The sequence below is a fragment of the Canis aureus genome, chromosome 25 (genome assembly GCF_053574225.1).
Source record: "Canis aureus isolate CA01 chromosome 25, VMU_Caureus_v.1.0, whole genome shotgun sequence".
Taxonomy (NCBI): Eukaryota; Metazoa; Chordata; class Mammalia; order Carnivora; family Canidae; genus Canis; species Canis aureus.
In genome coordinates this window covers 44,089,761-44,112,678 of record NC_135635.1, presented here as the reverse complement: position 1 = coordinate 44,112,678, position 22,918 = coordinate 44,089,761, and the positions used below count along the sequence as shown (strand labels likewise).

The following is a 22,918-nucleotide window of genomic DNA, read 5'->3' as shown; positions in this document are numbered from 1 at the left end:
CTCCCCACAGGGAACCCCATGCGAGACTCAATCCCAGGACCCCAAAATCAACACCTGAGCCAAAGGCAGACACTCAACCACAAGCCACCCAAGTGCCCCTCTAATGTAATATTTAAAAGCCTCCCATAACATAGGTACTGTTATTGTCTCCATTTTAGAGATGATGAAAGTAGGCTTATAGGTGTTAAGTGACATCTGAAGTCACATACCCATTAAGTGGTAGGGTCAAGATTTGAATTAGGGCACCTAATTCCACAGCTCTGGAGGCTCTTAACTACTGTGCTTTAGCCACAGTCATCTGCTGAGAACGTCTCAACTCACCATAGGGTATTAAAGGCTTCCACAGTTTTAAGGCAGTGTGTGCTGCTAATCTAGTACTTAGGCCTTCCAGATATAAAGCTTAAATAATCACATTTACCTTTCTATTAAGGAGAAAGTCTTTTTTAAAAGATGATGGGCAAAAGAACAAAGTAAGTCAGACTAACAAAATAAGGAGTAATAAGTCAAGAGTCTCAAGAATCATGCCATGAGAACAATACCCTGCCACATTCAAGAAAACAATTCTCAACTGTGCTTTTGTGCAGAATTCTATTTTCATGTAGTCAAGTAACTAAATCACACTGAATAGGCTAAGATCCAATAACAAAAATTCCAATCAAGTTTTCAACATTAGCAGGTGCACTCTAATGTTCAAGTCACTTTCATATCCAAAATGGCACTGGCATGTGGAGTCTTTATTATTATCAGAACTATATTCATTTACACAACAAAAGAAAAAAATTTACTAGCTCTGAATTCTTCACACTAGCTTTTTAATCTCAGGAGCTTCAGGGAAGATAGTGTTCCAAAAAAAAAATCTTTTAAAAATATTCCAGGGCAGCCTGAGTGGCTCAGCCATTTGGCCCCACCTTCAGCTCAGGGCCAAATCCTGGAGACCCCGGATCGAGTCTCACATTGGGCTCCCCGCTTCTCCCTCCGCCTGTGTCTCTGCCTCTCTCTCTCTCTCTCATGAATGAATGAATGAATGAATAAATAAATAAAACCTTTAAAAATAAATATTCCAGATATACAACCACAAAATATTAATTCTTGCACTTTAAACAACTGACAAAAAAGAACATGCAGTATGATTCCATGTATGTAAAATTCTAGAACTTATTATGACAGGAATCAGTGTGCCTGGGGATGTGGTTGGGAAAGGCATGATCAAAAAGGAAGAGGAAACTTTCTCGGGGTGATGCAAATGTTCATTATCTTGACTGGGGTAATGGTTTCATGGGTGTATACATGTCAAAATTCATCAAATTATATATTTTTTAAAGTTTCTTTTTTTTTTTTTAAAGAAATCTCTACACCTAACATGGGGCTCGAACTTACAACTACGATATCAAGAACCACATGCTTTACTTACTGAGTGAGCCAGGCTCCCCTCATCAAACTATATACTTTAAATACATTCAGTTTATTGTTACATTAATTATACTACAAAAGTTTGGGGAAAAAATTTCACACTCCAAACTGCCTTGTCCTTGATTAATCCAAAAAAAACACCTTCACTGATTATACAACTGGAATACTAATTGCCCGTGAAAAAAATCATACAGCTATACAGTTTGAGCCCATAATGTTACTCCCAGGGTCCTTCAGTTAGCTTCCTATTCAAATTTTGTAGCTCCCTATCTACTTAATCTGTTGTGGTTACTTCAAATCTTCCCCCTCTGCCTATCAGACAGAATACATGAGTCTCCTGGGTCAGAGACAAAAAACTTTATTACTCACAGGACAGCAGAGAGTATGAGCATCATGTCTGCATTGGGTCCTTGTTACCCTCAAGTCCCACAGGTAACAAGAGAGGTCCAGATAGATACTACACATGCAGCGGGTCTGCATCGTAGCTGAGGATAGTGAGTTTAGGGAATCCACCACTTTTATAACAAGCAGTAAGCCTGCTCTGTCCCAATGGGAAACATTACCTCAAGGTGGCTTGCTGCAAACACAATCCTGAGAAATGGCCCAGGTTAAGAGTACTCAGGGCCTTGAATTCTTAGCATACCCAGCAAGCCTTGCAGGAAAGAAAAGACCCATGGATGACTCACCCTCCTGACAAGTATTTGTGGTAGTTTTTAAGGTATCTCCATAAATTCTTTGATACTGCTCCCTTCAAGAGGGAAAGCAAAATTCCTCTTTCTCTGAATGTGAACTGGACTTAGTGATTTGCTTCTGATGATGCATCACTTCCAAGACAACTCATAAAGGACAATGGGCCTTCTGTCTTGGTCACTCTCTTGGATCTCTCATTTTGTGATGAGCTAGTTACCATCTGTAAGCATATTCAGCTAACCTACAAGAGAGCCATACAGTGAGAATTTGAAGCCTCCTGCCAACAGTCATGTGAGATAGCTTCAAAAAAGATCTTCCAACCCCAATCAAGCCTTCAGATGACTGCAACCTCATGAAATACCTTGAGCCAGAAACCTGAGTCAGCTGTGCTCTGCATAACAGTAAGATGTTTGTTTTTTTAATTTAGTTTTTTTTTTTTTTTTTTTTTACTTTTAATACCACAAGAAACTAATACAGAGTTGTTCCTGAAATCTTTGCTTCAGAGGGGGCATATACCCACACATGTACATAATGTATCACATTTAAAAACGTGTTTCTTTTTGCAGGTTCTAAAAAATTCAACACCATTGCCAAAATGATCTTCTAATACAGAGTCAGGAACCCCCAAGACTCTAAGATCCTTTCAGGAGGTCTGTGAGAGCAAAACTATTTTCATAGTACAATGATATCATTTGCCTTTTCCACTGTACACCCTTACAAATGTATAGTAGTGTCTTCCAGAGGCCACATAATATGTAGTATATCCCACTGACAACTAATGGAATTATGCTCAGGTACTCTTAGGCTTTAAATTTTTCAGTTTTACTTTTTTCAGTTTTACTTTCCAAAATAGTAAACAGTAATAGATATAACCTACATAAACAAAAGCTATTTATAGTCCTCACTGATATTCAAAAGCGTATAGGGATGGTGGAACAAAAAAGTTTAAGAACCACTGCTCTAAAATATATTTAAATATAACATGAGCACACATACATACTTCCTTTGATGGCTTCCCAAAATAAAAATCTAAATTCCTTGGCAGTGCATGTAAGATTTTCATGGCTTCAGTCTTGCCTTCCTCCCTACAGCAGTTTACTTAACCACTCTCCTTTTCCATGTGACAACCATTAACAAGTACCTACAATTTCCTAAAATATCATGCCCTCTTCTTGTTTCTATGACCCTCCTCTTCCCCCATCAACTGGCTAACTACCTACTGCTCATTCTTCCAAACTGTTGGAAGAATAGTCACAGTTCTACATAGACCCTTAAACCCTTCAATCATAATTTAGGTACCCCCTCATGGAACCAAGGGCTTTCAAAATAATGTACTTACTCTGTTTTAGTTAATTAATTGCATCCTTAAAGGAATGTCTTATTTCCAAAACCTAGCATAATACCTATTACAAATCAAATATGCAATGTTTGCTGAATCTACAAGCTGATCTGAATACAATTCATTAAAATAGTTCCTATATTGAGAAGGTTGTAGCAAGCTTGAAATTAGTTTAAGGAAACTGCAACTAAATGCAACGTAAGGGGCAGCCCCAGTGGCCCAGCAGTTTAGTGCTGCCTTCGACCTGAGGTGTGATCCTGGAGACCAGGGGTCGACTCTCATGTTCGGGCTCCCTACATAGAGCCTGCTTCTCCCTCTGCGCCTGTGTCTGTGCCTCTGTGTGTGTGTGTGTGTGTGTGTGTGTCTGTCATGAATAAATAAATAAAATCTTTTAAAAAATTAAACTAAAAAAATGCAATGTAAGACAAATATAATAAAAGCCCTTTTTTCACTTCTTTCAAGTTAATAAACTTTATTTTTAAATTGTAACCAAATTCCATAAATTTGACAACCTCCTTCTCTATATGTATTGCTATGTATTTCTGTCCTCTAATATTATGCCCTGAAAATCACAGAAATGTTCTAAACAGTCAAGACTTAAATTTTTTAAAAACAAACTGCTTTTCTTAGATAAATAAAAATAGGAAATTCGCTAGCTACATTTTAATTCCAAAAAGACATCATTAAGCTCAATAAGAACAGACTAATTCCTCTCGTTTTATAAGAAAAAAATTTTAAATTCTGTCCTCTCTCTCTCTCTCTCTCTCTCACACACACACACACACACACACACACACACACAGCAACCACGTGTAAAAAATATGCCTATGGATACAACACTGCTTTTAATACTGAACAGTCTATTAAATTATCTGGCAAGTTAATATTATAGCCTAAGACCTATCAAGTACTTCAAATGAGTATTCTTACCCTATATTTTGAGTTTTTAAAAATACTAAAAAATATCAGCACAGCATTTAAAACTCTGCAAGTTTATCCAGAGTTATGTTTAGAAAAACTTCCTAAAATCTCCTTCTGATAAGAACATTACTAAAAATCTGGTTTATCTTAGATTTGGTGTTTATTAATGACATAGTTTCACCATCAAATCATATTTCCATGTTCCCACAAAAAAAATTATAATTTTTACAGCATTTCTATTTTTCACCAAAGCATTCTTAACTCAAAAATAGCCTAAAAGGCTCAAAACAGTGGGTTTCCCTATCAGGATAAATTTCAATGTGTTCTCAGAAAATAAAGTCAAGCAACCTAAAATTGGGGTGCCTGGGTGGCTCATCAGTTAAGCATCTGCCTTTGGCTCAGGTCATGATCTCAGGGTCCTGGGATTGAGCCCCACATCAGGCCCCAACCTCGGTGGGGAGTCTGCTTGTCCCTCGCTCTCTGCCCCTCCCCCTGCTTACATTTTCTCTCTCAAATAAATAATATCTTTAAAGAAAATACCTAAAATTAATCCAGTTTTGGTGGTATACACTTATAAGCAAGGAAATTAATAGTTTTAGTGGTACACACTTAGCAAAGAATTTTTTTAAAGGTATAAAAGACTATCAACATTCATAATGATTAGGTTTATTTTTTAAATAGTCATTTTTTAAATTTTTAAGTCATTTTTTTAAAGTTCCCTAAATGAAATGGAATGGCAAAAATTAAAAATACAATTCCAAATCATGAAGCCACAGTGCTCAGAATACAGAGATGTAATTTTTATAGTATCCTCCTTAACACTGTTGCTCTTTGTACTAAAGCATATTAATAACACTGTGCTCAAGTATGAAACCAAAAGCATGACCTAAAATCTTTTCTGGGGAGCAAGTATAAAAATGTGCAGTAACAAAAATGTAATTCTAGACCTTACATACATTTCATCCCAACAAGCTCCCTGTGAATTAATTCTTACCGGACTCCTGAGGCTTAGTCATGTAGTAGGAAAGGCTTGCGCTTGCACTGGTTGGTTCAGCTCCATGATTTAAACGTGTAACATTAAACAAATGAATCTGTCAGAGCCTCAGTATTTTCATCTATAAAAATGGACAGAGTATATTCCTCAAAAGACAGCTAAAAGAATCAAATCAGTGAATAAGTATAAAATATCTATCTAGGGACACCTGGTGGCTCAGCCATTGAGCATCTGCCTTTGGCTCAGGTTGTGGTCCTGGGATCAAGTCCAGCATCAGGCTCCCTGCAGGGAACCTGCTTCTCCCTCTGCCTGTGCCTCTGCCTCTCTCTCTGTGTCTCACATGAATAAAAAAAATCTTTAAAAAAAAAATCTATCTAGTTCTAAGTTTTCAATAAATGTTAGTCATTACATTTCTAGGAATTCATCTTACACATACTTTCACACAAGTGGGAAAACTGAGTAAGAATAAACTAAATTCTTTGAAATAACAAGACTCAGGAGCACCTAGGTGGCTCAGTCAGTTAAGAGTCCTCCAGCTCAGGTCATGATCCTGGGGTCCTGGGACTGAGCCCTGTATTGGGCTCCCTGCTCAGAGGGGAGTCTACTTCTCCTTCTCTCTGTCTCCCTCCCTGCTGTGCTCTCTTGCTCTCTCTCTCAAATAAATAAAATCTTAAAAAAAAAAAAAAAAAGACTCTGGTAATAGTCTAAAATTATGGTAATACTATTAAAAAGAATAAGTCTGGGATGCCTGCAGTGATCAGTCAGTTAAGCATCTGACTCTTGATTTTGGCTCTGGTCATGATCTCAGGGTTGTGAGATCAAACCCCACATCGGGCTCCACACTGGGCTTTGGAGCCGGCTTAGGATCCTCCCTCTCCTTTTGCTCCCTCCCAACCGCTCTCAAAAAAAAAAAAAAGAAAGAAAGAAAGAAAAGAAAAAGAATGTAAGTCTGTGAGTAATAAGAGACACAAGATACATTTTTTTCAATTTATAAGAAAAATACAAGAAATCATGAGGAGAGGTGGGTTTTTACATTTTTTCATTTCTACACTGATTCAGGTTTTAACATAAATATGAATTACTTTCCTAATTTAAAAAGTAAAATACACCCACACATATATGGACGACTTATTTTTGACAAAAGTACAAAGGCAATAAAAGTAGGAAAAGTGAGGCAATTCTGGGCAGCCCCGGTGGCTCAGAGGTTTAGCACCACCTTCAGCCAGGGGCGTGATCCTGGAGACCCAGGATCGAGTCCCACATCAGGCTCCCTGCATGGAGCCTGCTTCTCCCTCTGCCTGTGTCTCTGCCTCTTTCTCTCTCTGTCTCTCATCAATCAATAAATAAAATATTTAAAAAAAAAAAAAAAAGTGAGGCAATTCTGCTCCCCACAACAGGAGATCTGAACAGTACATTTGTGTGGCTGCACAGTCCACCCCTTGCACTGCAGGATCACTTCCCCACCCAGGAACAGGAAGCAGCTTCTCCATGATTCTCGTAGCCCTCTATTCTTGAGGGGTTCACAGACGAGGAAGGTTACTGGAAACAAACTACAGATTGTAGTCTCTCAAGAACATAAATGGTACTCATCTTTTCCCTCCTCCACTAATTTCATCCTGTTTACAGGTCTCAGTGGCTTATCTGATGGCAACCCAAACTATCATTCCCAAGGAGCCTAAGCTCTTGATGATCATATTCATCTTAGGCCAAGATTGCTGCATATGTCCATCCAGTTAAGATGGGGCAAGGGAGTGGCCAGCTAGATCACCGACTACATATATTATTCCATCTCCATTATGTTAAGAGGGAAAAATTACAATCTAAATGTCCAACAATGGGGCATTGACTATGTAAGTTAAGGCAAAACTATAAAATGAATTACTATCTGCAATAGGTTGAATAGTGTCACCCCTAAGTTCACGTCAATTAGGAACCTCTGGATGTGATCTCATTTGGAAAAAGAGTCTGCAGATGTAACCAAGTGATGATGAGTTCACACTGGATTATGGTAGGTTCTAAATCCAATGACTGGTGTCCTATGAGAAAAGAGATTCAGTTGTAGACACACATGTAGAAGATGGAGGCAGAGACTAGAATAGTACAGCTATGAGCCACACAGCACACCAAGGACTGCCAAGAGCCACCAGAAGCCAGGAAGAGGAAACCAGGAATTCTCTCTTGTGCCTTCATAGGGAGCAAGGTCTGCCCATACTGACTTTGGATTTCTAGCCTCCAAGACTGAAACAGAATAAATTTCTGGTTTTTTACTTCACCAAGTCTGTGGCAATTATGTTACAGCAAACCTAGAAAACTAATATACCATCTCATAATAAATGATGATGTAGCTCTATACTCAATGACAGAGAAAGATGTTTGTGATCTATTGTCAAACGAAAGAGAAAAAAGAAAAAGTTATAAACACAGACTCTACCTGAGATTGTTGTTGTTTTTGTTGTTACTGTTTTGGGGTTGTTTTTTTTTTTTTTTCTTTTTTGAAGTTTCAGCAGGATGTACAATTCTAGGTAGTAAGATTTCTGGTGGTTATCGCACTTTCTTGTCAAACCACAGATTTTTTTCAAGCACGTACTATTTTTTACAATCAGGACAAAAAAAAACTTTTTCAGGAATGGTTGGTATAAAGATATCCAACAGAAATGGTATATTGGCATAAAATAAAGGTCTAGGCACTAAAACTCCCACTAACACTTCTAGAGTAAAGCCAGAATGGTTTCCTTATAAGCCAAAATCAACAGATTCTCTTTACTTTTACTGCATTTGACACTACTGACCACTTTTATCTTGAAACCCTTACTTGAGTGTCTCTAATACTACTCTTCTGCTTCTACTATCTAAGACAATCCCTCTTTCATACATTTTATTGGCTCTTCTTCCTCTGCCTATCCTTAAAACACTGGTACACGTACCTTATACCTCTATCCCCAAACATGTTGGTGTCTCCTGCTTAATTTTATCTTCCTAGCCCAACATACTTAAGGGATAGGACATGCTACCATTAATAATAGTTCATTTTGATAGACATTATCAAATTAAGGGTGGGAGACATATTAAAAATGCCAAATGGTCATTCTTCATTTAATAAAAGCCCCATATTCTAATACTAATACTCTTTTTTTCCCCTCCATGCCCCACCGAGAATCAATATACTTTTCTTTGTATGCCTTTTCATTTTTGCTTCAATATTTAACTGAGCTATAATTCACATATCAAAAAATTCACCATTTAAAGTGTACAATTCAGTCATTTTTAGTATATTCACCAGGTTGTACAATTATACCACCAATTGCAGAATATTTTCATCATTGCGAAAAGAAATCCCACAAACCCATAAGATTCATTCCCCATTTCCCAGGCCCTGATAACCACTGTCTCCATATATTTGTCTACTGTGAATATTTCATATAAATGGAATCATATAATATGAGGCCTTTTGTGTCTCTTCAATTCAGCATAACGTTTTCAAGGTTCATTCATGGCGCAGTATGTATCATTATTTCATTCCATATAATGGCTAAATAATATTTTGTTGTATGGAAATTCCACATTTTGCTCATCCATTCATTAGTTGGTGGACATTTGGGTTCCTTCCCTTATTAATAATCCTACTATGAACATTCATGTACAAATTTTTGGTATAGACATGTATTTGTAATTCTCTTAGGTATATACCTCAGAGTAAAATTATTTGAGCAATATGAAAACTCTACGTAACATTTGAAGAAAATGTCAAACTGTCTTCCAAAGTATCTGCAACAGTTTACATTCTCAGTAGCAATGTATGAGAGTTCTAATCTGTCCACACCTTCATGGACACTTGTTACTGTCCATCTAGCCATCCTACCTGATGTGAAGTGTTAACTTACTGTGAACTTGATGTTATGACTTTTTATTTAAATAATAATCTTCAAAAAATTATAAGCATGTTTGGAGTCAAATATATTTAGTGTCCATTTTGGTAATATATGTTTTTAATATATTTATACCTATGACATTAACTATTACTATTAAACAAGTAATATATACACGTAGAAATAAAAATTCAAATAATAAAAATTAAACTCTCTTCCCTTCAGTCATTACAAATAACCACTTCTGACCATTCTGCTTTTAAGTCTAGTCTAGTTACCTCCATAACTCTAAATTATTCAACTTTTTCTTCATAGCTTTTATTACCATATATATAATATGCAATTTGTTTCATTTCTTCATTTTGATATTGCCAGCCTCCTTCACTGGAATTAAAGCTCTAAGAGGATAGTAAATGTTCCCTTTTTTGTTCACTGCTGTAACTCACCATTTAGAATGGGGCCTAGCACATAAAAGGTAGATGATAAATACATTAAATGGGGATGCCTGGGTGGCTCAGTGGTTGAGCATCTATCTGCCTTTGGCCCAGGGTGTGATCCTGGAGTCCTGGGATCAAGTCCCACGTCGGGCTCCCTGTATGGAGCCTGCCTCTCCCTCTGCCTATGTCTCTGACTCCCACTGTGTGTCTCTCATGAAGAAATAAATAAAATGTTTTTTAAAAAAATGAACATTTCTTTCTTGATTTATCTAAACTTCAAATATATTTTCTTGAGTCTCTCCTCATAAAAGGTGAGGAAATTTGTTCATAATCATTTTTTCCCCAATTTTTGTTGGGCTACAGTTTAGTTTCAGTATCTTTAATGGTTATCTTTATCATTTTAACTAATATGCTTTGTTTTTTTTCCTCCATCAAATTTAAACTCTTAGCCTCCTACTACCTATTTCAGCATAAGATGAGAAATCCAGGTTTCCTGTACATCCAACTACCTCCCATGAATCTTTTCTTCTCTTTTCTTTTCTTTTAAAGTAAGCTCCACACCCAGTGTGGATCCCAACCCAGGGCCTGAACTTACAATCAAGATGTGAGCTAAAACCAAGAGCTGGATGCTTCACCAACTGAGCCATCCAGGTGCCCCTCACATGAATCACCTTTACTGTTATTTTTACACTGTATAGGTCCATAATATTTATTTTCCGATCTATAACTGTCTTTTGTCTACAAATCAATTCTAAAAACAGAAAGCCAAAAAAGTTTAAAATATGATGATATGTAAACATTACTCACTGCAGAACCAAGTAGTAGTAGGAACTACAGAGAAAATGTGATGCTGCTTGCTCCCTTCTTAAGATGCATTAGAATTTAGGAATACTTTATGTGTTGTCTTTATTTCTTACTACACTATACACTCTATGAAAATAGGATCTTAATACACACACACGTTACTCGTTAGTATATCATAGCATGTGTTCAGTCACTACATGTTTATAAGCATATGGACAGAGTGGTGGAAAGAAGGGAAGGGGAGAAAAGAAGTGGGAAGGCATCAAGGCCATCAAGAATGTGAAAGCCAATCTACTTCAGACATTATGTGTCTTTATATGATATACATCCCTAGCATCAATGTGAGACAATTAAGGTGAAAGGAAATTAATGTATATATCCTATAAGCTCTACCAGCCTAGGAAATGTCAACTAAAGGTTAAGTGAGAATAAGAAAGTAGTATCCTGGGTGCCTGGGTGGCTCAGTCAGTTAAGTGACTGCCTTTGATTCAGGTGGATCCCAGAGTCTTGGGGCTGAGTCCTGCATCTGGCTCCCTGCTCAGTGGGGAGTCTGCTTCTCTCTCAGCCCCTCACCACATTCATGCTGGCTCTCCCTCACTCTCTCAAATAAAATCTTTTTTTAAAAAAGGCCAAAAAAAAAGTAGTATCCTGCTGTAAATTTTATAATTTTTACAATAAACACATACTACTTTAAATAACCCATTTCTCTTATTTTTAAAACGCTCTATAAAAGTGGGGGGGACAAGGGTAGCCCAGGTGGCTTAGCGGTTTAGTGCTGCCTTCAGCCCAGGGCGTGATCCTGGAAACCCAGGATCAAGTCCCATGTCAGGCTCCCTGCATGGAGCCTGCTTCTCCTTCTGCCTGTGTCTCTGCCTCTCTCTCTCTCTCTGTGTCTCATGAATAAATAAATAAAATCTTAAAAAAAAAAAAGTGGGGAGCAGGTGAGATTTGGGGTTTTACTCCCTTAGTTCTTTAGTAAAGTTCCTTCTGGAAAACTCCAATTTAAGCTCCTACAGGAAAAGTGTTTTTTGTATCCCTTAACCAGAATATACAGATGGCCATACAAGAAGTAGTAATTATGAGAAAAATCTACTTCAAAGCTTCTAAAAGGAACCAAAATGCTGCTGAAACAAAACGGAAGGTGAGAGAGGCATAGCTGTGGAGGTCAATTCTTTATGATCTAATGTTTTTCTTAACATCCTAAATCCTACTTCCCATATTCATTACCAAATCTCCTTGAGGTCTTCAAGTAAAACAACAAAATTCAGTTCAGACCTGGCCACTACTATATATTCACCACACAAAGTTTGTCAACTAGGTTAGGAAAACCATTAAGAGAATACCAGAAAATTCCAGAATCCTAATTCCCTGCAAGAAGAGCATTTGTACCAACACCTATATGCATACTGCGAAAAACATACCCTCGCGGGCCCCACTCCGCACACACCCATATACAGCTTCTCAGAATCCTGAAATACACCCAGAGGCCTAAAAATAAAAAGGCTTCAACACACAATGATTGTATGTCAGCCTTTAATTCTCACTCTTGGGATCCCTGGGTGGCGCAGCGGTTTGGCGCCTGCCTTTGGCCCAGGGCGCGATCCTGGAGACCCGGGATCGAATCCCACATCGGGCTTCCGGTGCATGGGGCCTGCTTCTCCCTCTGCCTGTGTCTCTGCCTCTCTCTCTTTCTCTCTCTGTGACTATCATAAATAAATAAACATTTAAAAAAATAATAATAATTCTCACTCTTCCCACAAATAGCTACAAGCATAACATGAAAATGCAAACAGGAGTCTCAACTCTTTCTTCACAGATTAGAAGAATAATAATAGCTCTCTACAACCTAAATCTCCAAAGAACACCAAAAATTCATAAATCTAGGGAAAGCAGAAAATCTTTCAATAGCAATCTACTTCAAATTAATTGCAACTGGACAGGCTGCCATAGATGTGCTCTGAGATATGTGCAAGGTGAACTAGAAAATATATCACCTATTAGCTATTTAAAACACAGTATGTGGGGATCCCTGGGTGGCTCGGCGGTTTAGCGCCTCCTTTTGGCCCAGAGCGTGATCCTGGAGTCCAGGGATCGAGTCCCACGTTGGGCTCCCTGCATGGAGCCTGCTTCTCCCTCTGCCTGTGTCTCTGTCTCTCAATCTCTCTCTCTCTCTCTCTCCCCCTCCCCGTGTGTGTCTCTCATGAATAAATAAATAAAATTTTTTAAAAATTAAAAAAAATAAAACATGGTATGTGAAATTGTGACTAAATCTCAAAATTACTAGTCCAACCTGCTGTGATGAGTTATATTTATCGGTATTAGCATTTATTATCAGAAAATGAACTGAATATTTTAAACACTATTTCAACATTTTTAAGATGCTGTTCATTTTGTTAAAGGGTTATAAATGTTACGAGGGGCAAGAAACATGCTGCTTTCTTAAGCACTCCATGCAAAGATTAACAGACCAAATTTTAAAATTCCATTCAAGTACAATTTGGCAGAATCTATCACATCCATTTCAAGTGTGCATGCCCTCTGACCTTAGAAGTCTCACTTTTAAAATTTCACAGATTTAAGGATATATGTGCAAGGATGTTCAATTATTTTATGATTTGTACCAGCAAAAAGGGAGAGAACTTGAATTTTCATCAACAGATTAAATAATGGTATCTCCAAACTATAAAATAAAATTCTATTAAAAATTTTTCTTAAATCTGTATCTGACCTCTATAAAGACATCAATGATATCTTTTGAAAGATGAAAGAAAGCAAGTTATAGAAGAATTGTATAATATGTATAATACAATCCCATCAGTATACAAAAGGTTACACATATGTATGTATGTATGTATACACACAGGAATTATCTGGAGAGTAAGCAACTATTTCTGAAAACTCAGATGGAATCACTTTTTCCCTTGCACAGATACTTTTCTTTTTAATCCTTTAACAGTACATATTACTTTTATACACACACAAGCACGCACGCACACACACACACACACACACTTCTCACTATAAACTAATGGCTTAAAAAAGGCCTCAACCATTCACAGCACTACTATATGGTAATTAACAGGCTAGGCTCCTAGCTGATAAAGTCTCTGAGTAGTAGGTTAAACACACACACACACACACACACACACACACACACACCCCTACCAGTTAAAACACAGATGTGTCTGCTTCCACACTCAGTACACAGCTTATCAGGTTTGCTAACACTGTGCATCACGTTGCATGACCTTAATCTGATTCTCGCAGAAACCAAAAATTACAGAATTATATGGCAACAGTAGCAGTGTTTTGGTGACATTCTTACCAGAAAAAGCCCCTCTGCTAGGACCAGCAATAATACTTAACATTTGTCATCAGTGCCATTACATTCTTCTTTATGGAAGGTTAACTCTATAGTCAAGGTAATCATGGTTTTTAGTAATTCTTATCAATCAGTTAATCAAGTTAATTGTAAGGTCTATCAAAGTTCTCACTATGACAAACATCTTGTCAAGCAGATACTTAGAAGCAAATACAAGATTATTAATCATAGTTGTTCCTAATTATATCACAATCTGTGCCACTTAGTGTAATGGAGTCCAGCTGGAAGCTGTACAGACCTTCCCAACCACTCCAGTCCTCGCTGATACCCTGATATCTTAAAATCCTAAAATATGAAATTGTTTGAATTGTAGATATATAACCTTTCACTTTACACATCTCATACTAAACTATTATCAGTTCAACAGAAAGATGAACATATCCTACCAGATTAAACTGAACAAATCCAGTGAATAGATGCACATGTTCACAAGCCATTATCCTCAAATCTGAATTCTAAAAATCTCTGAAAACCAAAACCTTTTATAACCAATTTGGTGGCAAAACCACACCTAAATTGATTCAGAAATACCTCCGTGTTTGATGAAGGAATTGGAAGATGCCCTTCAATCCTGCTTGGAAAGTTAGATTCATATGGTATATGCATCATACCATCTTTCTAAAATCTGAGAATTTCTGAATTCTGACCCAAAAAATCTGGGACTTAGACTTGTATAATTCTTCAATTATTCTAAATTCTAAATATCCACATCATTGTTTATCAAGACATTTATAATCAAGGAAAGTTACACAAGGAGATTTTAGCCCTACAATATTTTATTTCTTAAGCTAGGTGGTGGGTATACAAGTATTAATTATATAATTCTATCCCTTTGCATGTCTGAAACATTTCATAAACTTTAAAAGTTTAAGTGAAAAAAGTGAAAAATTGTAGGTACTCAATGTTTAATTTTTTCCCTAAAATAATAAAAGCATTTGTATTCAAAGCATTTGTTTCCTTCTTTAAAATGTAAAAGCATTTGGGAAGCAGCAAATCTGACAATGGTTATGCTTAGGGTCTTAAAAACATTCGTATTTTTTAATACAATAATTCCATACACAAGAATCCTATCTACTTAAATGACCTAAAATGTACAAAGATCCATTACATTACGAATTATGATATGCCAGCCTTATTAGTAATCATTCGAGAAATATTTAAGTAAAATCTTTATGATTTAATATACCATCTACAAAAAAATACATTTATAACTAATGCCTGATATAAAAAATATTTACAACACAGTGAACAAAAATGGATATACATTTAACAGTATATTCTAGATTTTGCAAATTTCCATATAAGCAAAACAAAAAGAATGGGAGGAAATGCGTTTACTTTGTTCTTAGTAGTTGCCAAAATTTTCCAAATGGGTATATAACACTTGTTAAAAAAGAACAAATGTTTACAAGTTTTAAACAGAAACAAAAGGGAAAAGCCACCTTAAATTACATTAAGATGAGCAATTCCTCCTTTTGAACCTGGTCTCAAAATCCTTCCCAACACAGGAATGTAATACCAAACCTATCTGCTGGCCCTAAAGGCATCATACCTTTTTTTCATGATTTGCAATAATACAGATGTAAGACATCTAATATTATTTCAGACCTGAGTGAGTATACAGAACTACTAAGAAGAAGACATCAAGATTTCTTAACACATATGAGGTATTCAACACATGGGATAAGCATTATAAAAATGTTTGTCTTCTCCAGTACACTTAAAAAATGGCACACTGCCAGATAAAAGGTTAAGATGGGTCTTAAGAAAAAGACTTGAAAAAAATCATTTGTGGAGCCAGTAAAAATTATAATTCCTTTCTCTTTGAGAGACCATTTTTCTCCTGTTACCATGGTTCTCTAAATAAACTCTATCAAGGGTATTTCTTTTAATCATAATTCTTTACATGTATATACACAAATGTAGAATTACAGACTCTTTAAGTTCTATAGATTGAGCCTAGAGTGCTACAAAATCATAAATTTAAGACAGCCAAAGAGATTCAAGCAGAATTCAATGGTTCCTGGACTAACTTAAAAAAGACTTAGACCATCATACATCTCAAAGTTTCAAAATTAAAATAGACTTTCTATTACAAAAATCTGCTTATGTGAAACTTTACAATAGAAACGGGCTACACCACACCTTTAAAAAAAAAAAACCTTTCTATCATGTAAAGCATTTAACATAATATGTGGATCATAATGAACACTCATCAGTACAAGCAATAAGTATATTTCTTCTATTTTAAGATAAACATGCTTTCATAATATGAAGTTTCTAAAGTTGGAATTCAGCTTATATCAAGATGTATAATTTTTTAAAACAAATTATTTTTTTTTAAGATTTATTTATTTATTTATTCATAGAGATGCAGAGACAGAGGCAGAGACACAGGCAGAGGGAGAAGCAGGCTCCATGCAGAGAGCCCGACGCGGGACTCGATCCAGGGTCTCCAGGATCACGCCCTGGGCTGCAGGCGGAGCTAAACTGCTGCGCCACCGGGGCTGCCCTTTTAAAACAAATTATTAAGGAGTGCCTGGGTGGTATAATCAGTTGGGCATCCAACTCTTGGTTTCTGCTCAGATGGTAATCTTAGGGTTGTGGGATCGGCCTCCCCGCATCAGGCTCTGCACTCAATGCAGTGTCTGCTTGAGTTTCTCTCTCCATTTCCCTTTGCCCCCACTTGCACTCTCACACTCTCTCTCAAATGGATAAATCTTTAAAAAATAAAGAAATTATTAAATTGATGGTACAGTCCAAAAGAATTAAATGGTAACTTAGAAATGAGACATGTATTATATGTGATAAATACTCACAAATTTTTCCTATAACCCTCCCAGCAAAGCTTTCAGGGAAAAAGATTTTATTATCCCATTTCTAGATGAGGAAATTTAGGCTTAGAAAAGCTCAGTAAAGGGCACCTGGGTGGCTCAGAGTTGAGCATCTGCCTTTGGCTCAGGTCATGGTCCCAGCATCCCGGGATCGATTCCCATATCTGGCTCCCCACAGGGAGCCTGCTTCTCCCTCTGCCTGTGTCTCTGCCTCTCTGTGTCTCTTATGAATAAATAAAATCTTTTTTTAAAAAAACTCAGTAAGTGCCCATGATCACACATCTGACTCTAAAGTCACACTCTTAACCACTACCATACACTGCATACTCATCTACTATTTTAACTCATATCAGATACATTTATGGGTTTTTTTAATGAAACATTAAAAAGTTAATATTAGTTTGTCCTAAAACACAAACTATTTATCTCCCCATTCCTCAGTCTCTGCCATCTAGCTGGTCTATTTCTATACCTCTTTCCTGAGATCCAGACCGGAAATTTCCAAATATCAAGTGAATGCACTTGGTTATTCCAGAGCTGCACTGCCCAAGATGGTAGTCACTAACCATATGTAGTTGCTAAGCGCTTATTATATGACTAGTGAAACCAAGGAATTGAATTTTTAATTTTATGTCACTGTAGTTAAAAGTTAAATTTAGGGGCACCTGGGTGGCTCAGCTGGAAGAGCACTGAGGCTCTTGATTGGGGTTGTAAATTCAGGCCCCACATTGGGTGCAGAGATTACTCAAAAAGTTAATTAATTTTAAAAACAAAAACAGACATGCTACCAAAAAAAGTATACAGATGATTTCGAAAACTTAGTATGAAAAAATAATGTAGAATTGCCCATTTAAAGTTTTTTTAATGTATGTTTTAACACGTTGAAAATGGTTATTTTGGATGTATTGATTTAAATAAGGTATTATAAAAATTATAAGATCTAATATTTTCTCTTTATAATGTGAATTACAATTTTAATTAATATGTGGCTTACATTATATTTCTATTGGACAGTACCGCCCAGAGGTTCCTATTGCCCTCACTGTAGTAATCAATAGTTCAATGAATGGCATCACTGTCCCTCTAGCTCAGTGCTCCAACACAACCTTCTCTATTACAGAAGTGTTCTAAACCTGATGATGATTGGTGCTGGTGGTGATGGTGATGACGGTGTGAGACTCAGAGAATCCCTTAAATATCGTGAAGCCAGAATTCCTAGGAGACTTAGGCAAACACCATCTATTATTCTGACTTTCCTCTGGGGAAAAGGTACTAGGTACAAAAACTGCAGACCAGTGTTGTGCAACAGAACTTTCTGTCACAATAAAGATGTTCTGTATCTGCACTTTCCAATACAGAGGTCACTAGTCCCATTTGGCTATTAAGCACATGAAATATGGCTACTACAACTGAAGAACTTTTACATTTTACTTCATTTAAATCACTTTAAATAGCCATGTACAGATAGTAGCTACTAATTAGACAGCACTATTGTACTTGCTGCATCTGAAAGTCTGGAAGTCATCTTAGTCTCCTCCTTCCCCATCAACTGTCCTTTCCCCTACATCTAAAAACGTAAACACACACACACACACACACAGATTCTGAATTACCTAGTCCTGTATTCTTTAAAGCTTTCAATTCTGTCTGCATCCCTATTTCCACTTCTACTACTTTGGTGTTCAAGCTTTGATGGATTAAGGCCACAACCTCCTAGTTAGCCTCCTCACTTAGCTTCCTCCTATCTACTCTTCATAAAATGTAAATATAAACTTATTTCCTTTATTCAAAAGTCTCCAAAGTCTTGCCATTGCCCCAAGGTAAAATTCCAGACTCTACGTGATTTACAAAACCTTTCATGATTCAAACCCAATCTCCAGCCTCATCTTTCACCACTCCCTTCCACTCCAGCTCTTAACCCATATCATTAACACGTATCAGGCTCTACTAACATTGCCTATTTACTTGTCCTCCTTAGCAGGCACTACCATCCTGAGGGCAGAGACAATGTTTCAAACATCATAGTTAAGACAGAACACAATATACAGTCACAGTACAGGAACAAGGTATACTAGATTTTCCATAAATCTTTTTTGAATGAGGGAAGAAAAGGAAAAAAAAAAAAAAGGAAATAGATATATACTATTCTTGAACAACTATGAAAATAAAAGTTTGGCAAAGTAGATATTTTTGTTACACTATTTGAAAGAATTTTAATGTGAATTTGTTAAGAATCAACCTATTTTGATTTTTCCAAGGAAATCTTGATACTTTAAAATATATATATATACCTGCTATGTAAAAATGAAAACCTATTTACCTATATTTGTGAGTATAAATCTAAAGAATTTATATCCATTTTCCACTATTTTTAACTGAAGTATAATTAACATACAGTGTTATATTAGTTTCAAGTGTACAACATATTGATTCAACAATTCTATACACTACTCAGTGCTCATCATGATAAACATAGTCACCATCTCTCACCAAATGTTATTACAACATTATTGCTTATATTCCCTACCCTGTACTTTTCATCTCCATGAGTTACTTATTTTATAACTGGAAGTTTTTCCCTCTTAATCCCCACTATCTATTTCCCCCATCCCTCCACCCACCTCTCCTCTGGCAATCAGCAGTTTGTTCTCCCCATTTAAGAGTCTGTTTTCAGTTAACTTATTGTTAATAACAAGCAGGTAAACAGATAAAAACTGCTGCTCTATTAACATTTAAAAATACCAACCCATAAGCATAACCAAACAATTTCAAAATGGATTCAGAAATGTGGCAAAAAAAAAAAAAAAGAAAGGCAATACTATAAAATTAACTACCATCAGACCATTAGAAAAGCCACCAGAACAAACTGAGTGAAATGTTCAACAACTCTATTTTCAATCATTCTTTCTACTTAATAAACTTTCTACTTATTCAGGAAAAAAAACATCAAGCAAAGGTTTGATCTAAATTTAATAGAATAGTTTAGAAAAGGAATGGAAAACTATTTGAAATATTCAAAATTATCTGCCACTAATGAAAGTGAAGTCAATATTGCCAGGAAGGTAGAAAAGTCACCTGTGTGGTATACATAAGGATGTATACTAAAAGATCTGAAGGGATATACTCAAAAAGATGTCAAACATAGCTACTTCTTGTATCAGAAGAATTCTAAGAATCTCTTAGATCACTAATAACTTACTGACCAATTTTAAGTTCAAATCAATCTTTTTTCCTTGAAAAGGTCAGCAACAGTAAATTCTATATGTACAATAAATGTACAAGGACAAAGTTCTATGTATACTCAAGGGGAGAAAAAAAGGCAGGCAGTCAGAGAAAATAAAGTCTCTATCAATAGTTTTTTTCCAAATAAGTGAAAGCTTAGAAAGGAAAACAAATGTTAAGAAACTCTATCCTGGGGCACCTGGGTGGCTCAATGGTTGAGCGTCTGCCTTTGGCTCAGAGCATGATCCCGGGATCCGGGACTGAGTCCCACACTGGGCTCCCTGCAAGGAGTCTGCTTCTCCCTCTGCCTGTGTCTCTCTCTGCCTCTCTGTCTGTGTCTCTCATGAATAAATAAAATCATTTAAAAATAAAAAATAAAAAAACTCTATCCAGTAGAAATTCTGCTTCAAAAATCCATGTGATAAGCCATATTAACAGGTTAAAAAATTCTGATTCTCTCAATAGATATGAAAATGCATCAGGTAGATTTTTAGCATTTGTTAATGATCAAAAACCTTACATTAGGGACACCTGGGTGGCTCAGCAGTTGAGTCTGCCTTCGGCTTAGGGCATGATCCCAGGGTACTGGGATTGAGTCCCACTTCAGGCTCCCTGCAGAGAACCTGCTTCTCCCTCTACCTATGTCTCCACCTCTCTCTGTGTGTCTCTCATGAATAAATACAATCTTTTAAAAATAAAATAAAAATAAAAAATTTACATTAGGAACAGAAAGAAACTTTGTTAATCTAATAAAGGATATATGCAAAAGCAAGTAAGTTCTGTAGAGGAACTGCTCTGCTGTACCATATTTGGCAACTTGTAGCTTATCTGAGTCTGGGCAGAATGCCTTGTGATCCCCCCCAGAACAGGAAAGGATGGGCGGCCCATAAGGAGCTGCTCCCAGGCCATTTTCCACTGCTTTTCTATCTCCCTTGGAGGATAACATAAGACAGCTTCTCATCACTGGATACTGATGAGGCATGTGACTTTCAGGCTGCCCATTTCAGAACAGAGCTATAGACCACAAAACTGGTTTGGGGCAAATTAGAATGGGCTCCTTCATCAATAGAGAGTGTCCCACAACTTAAGACTGTAGTCATTAGCAAGGCTTTTGTTCTGATGTTGACTTTTTTGATGTGTGGGACAAGGGTCACATGGAGCTGGCACCTTTGGCTTATTCACCTTTCCACTGCCCATGTAAGTGATAAACTGCTTAAACCTAAAGGGTTCATTGTATCCATACCAGTCAAATCAGTCAGGCCTTGTCTTGCCTTACGTGTGTATACTTCACAATATCATACTTTATAGTGAAAAGTTAAAAAATTTCCCTTTGAGATGGGAAAATAACATGGATCTCTATCACCAGTCCATTCAACAACACACCACAGATCCTAGCCAAAAGACAAGAAAAAGGTATAAGAATTGCAAGGAAAAACACAAAACAGTAATTATCCACAAATGACATGATTATACAGGTGGAAAATCCAAGAGAATCTACTGATAAAATTATTAGAATTTATCAGACTTGGTCAAAATCTGGCAAAATAGAGCCAATACTTAAATTCAATTTTATTCCTTATACCAACAATAGAAAATAAAATTTATTTTAAAACCCCACTTAAAATACCATCAGAAACCTAAGATTAATCTACAAAAGATATATACAAACACTGTACAGAAAACATCAGCTAACCATACAGGAAAAATATAAACCATAACTCCTACCTCACAGCATACACAAAAAAATCAATTATAGACAGACCATGGTGCTATATAGAAAGGTGTAACAGTGACACTTTCAGAATACAGTAAAAGAAAATAACTTCATAACCTTAGGGTAGGGAATAATCCCAATGTCGACATAAAAAACACTAACCATAAAGGAAAACATTAATTGGACTACACTAAAATTAAGAATCTTGTTCTTCAAGTGACCCGTGAGTGGTTCAGTCAGTTAAGAATCGGCCTACAGAGGGATGCCTGGGTGGCTCAGTGGTTGGGCCCCTGCCTTTGGCTCAGATCTGATCCCGGAGACTCAGGATGGGGTCCCACACCGGGCTCCCTGCATAGAGCTTGCTTCACCCTCTGCCTGTGTCTCTGCCTTTCTCTGTCTCTCATGAATAAACAAATAAAAATATATTTTTTAAATATTAAAAAAAAAAAAAGGAATCTGCCTTCGGCTCAGGTCAAGATCCCAGGGTCCTGGGATTGAGCCCTGTATTGTCTGGCACCCTGCTCAGCGGGAAGTCAGCTTCTTCCTCTTTCTCTGTCCCTCCCCCCTGCTTGTGCTCTCTCTCAAATAAATAAAATCATTTTTAAAGAAAAAGGGAATCTCCTTTCTTCAAAAGACACCATTAAGAAAGCAAAATATCAACCAACAGATTAGAGTGGAATATTTGCAACACAAATAACAAAGGGCTCATACCCAAAGTATGTAATCCTATAAATTAATTAAAACAGGGACACCTGGGTGGCTCAGCGGTTAAACATCTGCCTTTGGCTTGGGGTTTGATCCTGGAGTCCTGGGTTCGAGTCCCACACTGGGCTCCCTGCATGGAGCCTACTTCTCCCTTTATGTCTCTGCCTCTTTCTCTCTGTCGCTCATGAATAAATTTTAAAAATATATATTTTAGGGGATCCCTGGGTGGCTCAGTGGTTTGGTGCCTGCCTTTGGCCCAGGGCGCGGTCCTGGAGACCCAGGCTGGAATCCCGCGTCGGGCTCCCTGCATGGAGCCTGCTTCTCCCTCTGCCTGTGTCTCTGCCTCTCTCTCTCTCTCTCTCTCTCTCTCTCTGAGACTCTCATGAATGAATAAATAAAATCTTTAAAAAGACACCTAGCAGACAGTAACTTAAAGTATGAAGTTGGGAGAAGAGTTTTTTGTTAAGACAAGAGAGACGTTTTAAAGTTTAAGTCATGGGGCACCTACCTGGCTCAGTCTGAAGAATACGTGACTTGATCTCCGAGTCATGAGTTCAAGCCCCATACTGGGTGTAAAGATTACATACATACATATATACG

The 22,918-nt window shown here is 37.0% G+C and overlaps 2 protein-coding genes across 27 annotated transcripts in view; one reads left to right on the top strand and one right to left on the bottom strand.

Annotated features, from left to right (window-relative positions):
- The window catches only part of ERC1 (ELKS/RAB6-interacting/CAST family member 1), a 534,848-nt gene that overhangs the window by 504,605 nt on the left and 7,325 nt on the right, over positions 1 to 22,918 (bottom strand). Inside the window, exon 1 of one of the 24 annotated variants that reach the window (XM_077871591.1) lies at positions 2,097 to 2,242. The exons of 22 other annotated variants lie outside the window; for them this stretch is intronic. The gene's annotated coding sequence lies outside the window, so the exon portion shown is untranslated. Of the gene's footprint in view, positions 1 to 1,779; positions 1,967 to 2,096; positions 2,243 to 22,918 lie in introns of those variants that run through there. One more of the 24 variants, XM_077871592.1, reaches the window with a different exon arrangement.
- RAD52 (RAD52 DNA repair protein) overlaps positions 2,300 to 22,918 on the top strand; it is a 120,157-nt gene continuing 99,538 nt past the window's right edge. For 2 of the 3 annotated variants that reach the window (XM_077871616.1, XM_077871612.1), the window contains exon 1: positions 2,300 to 2,501. The gene's annotated coding sequence lies outside the window, so the exon portion shown is untranslated. Of the gene's footprint in view, positions 2,502 to 2,666; positions 2,751 to 22,918 lie in introns of all 3 variants that reach the window. The other variant, XM_077871617.1, reaches the window with a different exon arrangement.